This window comes from Oncorhynchus nerka, linkage group LG6 (genome assembly GCF_034236695.1).
Source record: "Oncorhynchus nerka isolate Pitt River linkage group LG6, Oner_Uvic_2.0, whole genome shotgun sequence".
NCBI lineage: Eukaryota > Metazoa > Chordata > Actinopteri > Salmoniformes > Salmonidae > Oncorhynchus > Oncorhynchus nerka.
This window is the reverse complement of record NC_088401.1, coordinates 14,103,669-14,109,920: the sequence shown is the minus strand read 5'-3', so window position 1 is coordinate 14,109,920 and position 6,252 is coordinate 14,103,669. Positions and strand designations below refer to the sequence as shown.

Genomic DNA, 6,252 nt, shown 5'->3' with positions numbered 1-6,252 from the left:
GGATGGACTCATGTTTATAGTGGAAATTAAGCCAACATAACCCTGTCCTAATAATGTCATAAAAAGTTATGGCAACTGATGCCAAATTGACTGTGATGTTAGGACCCCCCAAATATGTCTGGCTGGCCTTGTGCTATTTTAGCTAGGTAACAGTATTATGTGTCATAACACCAATATAGCCCAGGGTTCCAGTAAGCTGCCCCACCCCTTCAATTTCATTTCCTATTTTTCTCCTCCCCACTTCTCTTTTCTCCTATCCTCCTCCTCCCTTCTATCTCTCCTCTCATCAGAACTGGGCCCAGTCTACAGGGTACTGGGATCCACACTCACAACAGAATGTGGCCCAGTCTACAGGGTACTTGGATCCACACTCATGGCTGAACATTGTCATCATTCCACCATTATCCACATTGTTGTCGCATTTAGCATCGTTCCTGAAGGGGAGAAAGGCAAAGAGAGCGAGAGAGAGAGGGCAACCACTGCAGAGGTTTAATTATGCTGAGCAATACCACAAGAGATCAGTATTCATTCTCCAGACTTGGAGTTGTATAACACTTCATCACAATCATCGCACACACAATACACTCCCAGTCACTCAGACAGGCCCTTTCCTACCTGGAGTTGGAGTTGTCTGCTTTCCTGTTTTGTTGAGTCCCCCTGCTGACAGACAGTTCTTCACAGAGCCGTAGGAACCTTCTGGACGGGGCTTACCTCCAACACTGAGAGTAGGAGTAAGGAGGAGGGACAGAATGAGAGGAGAAGGAATGAAAGGAGAAGGAATGAGGGAAAGAAGGAAGAACACGGAGTAGTTGTTGTTGGTGGTCTTACATTTATATTGACAGGATTTATTGACGTGCGTGCGTGCGTGTGTGTGTTTTAACCCTAAAGGAGGACTAGTCAGGCCAGACGCAGCAGTGAGATTAGGAGAGTAACCAGAAGGGGCGCTCCTCACTGATCCTGCAGAGGTAACCTTAATGGATGGGATCCCTATAGGGAGGAGAGAGAAAAGGAGAATAGAGGAGAGGGGGGATGAGGACAGGAAAGGAGGAGCGAGATAGGAGGTGAGGAGATCAGGGGAGAGAGAAGGTGAGGGGAGAGAGGAGGAGTGGAGAGTGGAGGTGCAGAGATAAGGGGAGAGAGAAGGTGAGGGGAGAGAGGAGGAGTGGAGAGAAAGAGGTGCAGAGATGAGGGGAGAGCGTAGAGAGGACGAGATTTGAGGAGAGCAGAGAGAGGAAGGGAGATGAGAGGAGAGTGGAGAGAGGAAGGGAGAGGAGAGTGGAGAGAGGAAGGGAGAGGAGAGTGGAGAGAGGAAGGGAGATGAGAGGAGAGCGGAGAGAGGAAGGGATATGAGATGAGAGCGGAGAGAGGAAGGGAGATGAGATGAGAGGAGAGAGGAAGGGAGATGAGGAGAGGAGAGAGGAAGGGAGATGAGGAGAGCAGAGAGAGGAAGGGAGATGAGGAGAGCAGAGAGAGGAAGGAAGATGAGAGGAGGGCGGAGAGAGGAAGGGAGATGAGAGGAGAGTGGAGAGAGGAAGGGAGATGAGATGAGAGGAGAGAGGAAGGGAGATGAGAGGAGAGCGGAGAGAGGAAGGGAGATGAGAGAAGAAGGGAGATGAGAGAGGAAGGTAGATGAGAGAGGAGAGGAGAGATGAGAGGAAGGCGGAGAGAGGAAGGGAGATGAGAGGAGAGCGGAGAGAGGAAGGGAGATGAGATGAGAGGAAGGGAGATGAGAGGAGAGCGGAGAGAGGAAGGGAGATGAGAGGAGAGCGGAGAGAGGAAGGGAGATGAGATGAGAGCGGAGAGAGGAAGGGAGATGAGATGAGAGGAAGGGAGATGAGGAGAGCAGAGAGAGGAAGGGAGAGGAGAGGAGAGCGGAGAGAAGAAGGGAGATGAGAGGAGAGCGGAGAGAGGAAGGGAGATGAGAGAGGAAGGGAGATGAGAGGAAGGGAGATGAGATGAGAGCGGAGAGAGGAAGGGAGATGAGATGAGAGGAGAGAGGAAGGGAGATGAGGAGAGCAGAGAGAAGAAGGGAGAGGAGAGCGGAGAGAGGAAGGGAGATGAGAGGAGAGCGGAGAGAGGAAGGGAGATGAGATGAGAGCGGAGAGAGGAAGGGAGATGAGATGAGAGGAGAGAGGAAGGGAGATGAGGAGAGCAGAGAGAGGAAGGGAGATGAGAGGAGGGCGGAGAGAGGAAGGGAGATGAGTGGAGAGATGAAGGGAGATGAGATGAGAGGAGAGAGGAAGGGAGATGAGAGGAGAGCGGAGAGAGGAAGGGAGATGAGAGGAGGGCAGAGAGAGGAAGGGAGATGAGAGGAGGGCGGAGAGAGGAAGGGAGATGAGAGGAGGGCGGAGAGGGAGGAAGGGGAGATGAGAGGAGAGGGAGAGAGGAAGGGAGGAGATGAGAGGAGGGGAGTGGAGAGAGGAAGGGAGGCGGAGAGATGAGAGAGCGGAGAGAGGAAGGGAGATGAGAGAGGAAGGGAGATGAGAGGAGAGCGGAGAGAGGAAGGGAGATGAGAGGAGAGCGGAGAGAGGAAGGGAGATGAGAGGAGGGCGGAGAGAGGAAGGGAGATGAGAGGAGAGCGGAGAGAGGAAGGGAGATGAGAGGAGAGTGGAGAGAGGAAGGGAGATGAGAGGAGAGCGGAGAGAGGAAGGGAGATGAGAGGAGGGCGGAGAGAGGAAGGGAGATGAGAGGAGAGCGGAGGAGATGATGGGAGAGAGGAGAGAAGATGGGGGATGAGGACAGGAAAGGAGGAGAGCGGAGAGGAGACAGGAGGATTACTTGTTAGATATTACTGCATGGTCGGAACTAGAAGCACAAGCATTTTGCTACACTCGCATTAACATCTGCTAACCATGTGTGACATTTTTTTTTTGAGGAGCAGCGAGAAGAGGAGAGGAGACGAGAAGAGGTGACGAGGGGAGATAGGAGGTGAGGAGATGAGGGGAGAGAGGAGGTGCTGAGAGAGGAAAGGATGAGAGGGGAGAGGAGAGGAGAGAGGAAGAGCGGAGAGAGGATGTGAGGAGGAGTGGAGAGAAGACGTGCGGAGAGAAGATGTGAGGAGGAGTGGAGAGAAGACGTGCGGAGAGAAGATGGGGAGAGAGGAGATGAGGAGTGGAGAGAAGACGTGCGGAGAGAAGATGGGGAGAGAGGAGATGAGGAGGGGAGAGAGGATGTGAGGAGGAGTGGAGAGAAGACGTGCAGAGAGAAGATGGGGAGAGCGGAGATGAGGAGGCGAAGAGCGGAGAGAGGATGTGAGGAGGAGTGGAGAGAAGACGTGCAGAGAGAAGATGGGGAGAGAGGAGATGAGGAGTGGAGAGAAGACGTGCGGAGAGAAGATGTGAGGAGGAGTGGAGAGAAGACGTGCGGAGAGAAGATGGGGAGAGAGGAGATGAGGAGTGGAGAGAAGACGTGCGGAGAGAAGATGGGGAGAGAGGAGATGAGGAGGCGAAGAGGGGAGAGAGGATGTGAGGAGGAGTGGAGAGAAGACGTGCAGAGAGAAGATGGGGAGAGAGGAGATGAGGAGGCGAAGAGCGGAGAGAGGATGTGAGGAGGAGTGGAGAGAAGACATGCAGAGAGAAGATGGGGAGAGAGGAGATGAGGAGTGGAGAGAAGACGTGCGGAGAGAAGATGTGAGGAGGAGTGGAGAGAAGACGTGCGAAGAGAAGATGGGGAGAGAGGAGATGAGGAGTGGAGAGAAGACGTGCGGAGAGAAGATGGGGAGAGAGGAGATGAGGAGGCGAAGAGGGGAGAGAGGATGTGAGGGGGAGTGGAGAGAAGACGTGCGGAGAGAAGATGGGGAGAGAGGAGATGAGGAGTGGAGAGAAGACGTGCGGAGAGAAGATGGGGAGAGAGGAGATGAGGGGGGTGGAGAGGGGAGAGGAATACAGGGTGTAGACATAAAGCATGACAGTCCTATCTCTCCAGCAATGTGGCTTTAGTTCAGTGAAGTTGTATCTGAATCTCTTAGTTTAGTACTACAGAGTGCTAGCTCCAGTGTTAGTTTGGTACTACAGAGTGCTAGCTCCAGTGTTAGTTTAGTACTACAGAGTGCTAGCTCCAGTGTTAGTTTAGTACTACAGAGTGCTAGCTCCAGTGTTAGTTTAGTACTACAGAGTGCTAGCTCCAGTGTTAGTTTAGTACTACAGAGTGCTAGTGCCGGTGTTAGTTTGGTACTACAGAGTGCTATCTCCAGTGTTAGTTTAGTACTACAGAGTGCTATCTCCAGTGTTAGTTTAGTACTACAGAGTGCTAGCTCCAGTGTTAGTTTGGTACTACAGAGTGCTAGCTCCAGTGTTAGTTTGGTACTACAGAGTGCTAGCTCCAGTGTTAGTTTGGTACTACAGAGTGCTAGCTCCAGTGTTAGTTTGGTACTACAGAGTGCTAGCTCCAGTGTTAGTTTGGTACTACAGAGTGCTAGCTCCAGTGTTAGTTTGGTACTACAGAGTGCTAGCTCCAGTGTTAGTTTGGTACTACAGAGTGCTAGCTCCAGTGTTAGTTTGGTACTACAGAGTGCTAGCTCCAGTGTTAGTTTGGTACTACAGAGTGCTAGCTCCAGTGTTAGTTTAGTACTACAGAGTGCTAGCTCCAGTGTTAGTTTGGTACTACAGAGTGCTAGCTCCAGTGTTAGTTTGGTACTACAGAGTGCTAGCTCCAGTGTTAGTTTGGTACTACAGAGTGCTAGCTCCAGTGTTAGTTTAGTACTACAGAGTGCTAGTCCCGGTGTTAGTTTCAGTCAGTGTGGCCTAGCACAGAAGAGACTGGGTCTATTCTGAGATGTCCTCTAGAAGACAGAGACAGTTTTGTAAAAGAGACTGAGCAGAAAGAGACAAGCATGTGAAATAACCTCTGGGTTACACAAATATCTCTACCATCATCTTACTGTGAGGACCAGCGTGTGTGTGCTTGTGTGTGTGTTACCGGAGTGCTGGGCCAGGCCAGATCTCTGGGGTAAACAGGAGGAAGAGTAGGACACAGCAGGAGAGTTGGCCTTCTTCACAGAAGAACTGTGGAGATTGCATGTGTGCCCACACTCACACCCACACCCTTCTATTCTGTGCATGGCTCACACACTTAAAAGAACCGTTAAACACTCATACCCATGAGTCAGTGTGTTTCACTCATACCCATGAGTCAGTGCTGTCCTTCACTCATACCCATGAGTCAGTGCTGTCCTTCACTCATACCCATGAGTCAGTGCTGTCCTTCACTCATACCCATGAGTCAGTGCTGTACTTCACTCATACCCATGAGTCAGTGCTGTCCTTCACTCATACCCATGCGTCAGTGCTGTCCTTCACTCATACCCATGCGTCAGTGCTGTCTTTCACTCATACCCATGAGTCAGTGCGGTCCTTCACTCATACCCATGTGTCAGTGCTGTCCTTCACTCATACCCATGAGTCAGTGCTGTCCTTCACTCATACCCATGAGTCAGTGCTGTCCTTCACTCATACCCATGAGTCAGTGCTGTACTTCACTCATACCCATGAGTCAGTACTGTCCTTCACTCATACCCATGAGTCAGTGCTGTCCTTCACTCATACCCATGAGTCAGTGCTGTCCTTCACTCATACCCATGAGTCAGTGCTGTCCTTCACTCATACACATGAGTCAGTGCTGTACTTCACTCATACCCATGAGTCAGTGCTGTCCTTCACTCATACCCATGAGTCAGTGCTGTCCTTCACTCATACCCATGAGTCAGTGCTGTCCTTCACTCATACCCATGAGTCAGTGCTGTACTTCACTCATACCCATGCGTCAGTGCTGTCCTTCACTCATACCCATGAGTCAGTGCTGTCCTTCACTCATACCCATGAGTCAGTGCTGTCCTTCACTCATACCCATGAGTCAGTGCTGTCCTTCACTCATACCCATGCGTCAGTGCTGTCCTTCACTCATACCCATGAGTCAGTGCTGTCCATCACTCATACCCATGAGTCAGTGCTGTCCTTCACTCATACCCATGCGTCAGTGCTGTCCTTCACTCATACCCATGAGTCAATGCTGTCCTTCACGCATACCCATGAGTCAGTGCTGTCCTTCACTCATACCCATGAGTCAGTGCTGTCCTTCACTCATACCCATGCATCAGTGCTGTCCTTCACTCATACCTATGAGTCAGTGCTGTCCTTCACTCATACCCATGAGTCAGTGCTGTCCTTCACTCATACCCATGAGTCAGTGCTGTACTTCACTCATACCCATGCGTCAGTGCTGTCCTTCACTCATACCCATGAGTCAGTGCTGTCC

At 51.3% G+C, this 6,252-nt stretch overlaps 1 pseudogene; it reads right to left on the bottom strand.

Moving 5' to 3' along the window:
- Positions 1-286: 286 nt before the first annotated feature.
- Positions 287-5,059, bottom strand: LOC135572047 (zinc finger C2HC domain-containing protein 1A-like; annotated as a pseudogene).
- Positions 5,060-6,252: the final 1,193 nt, after the last annotated feature.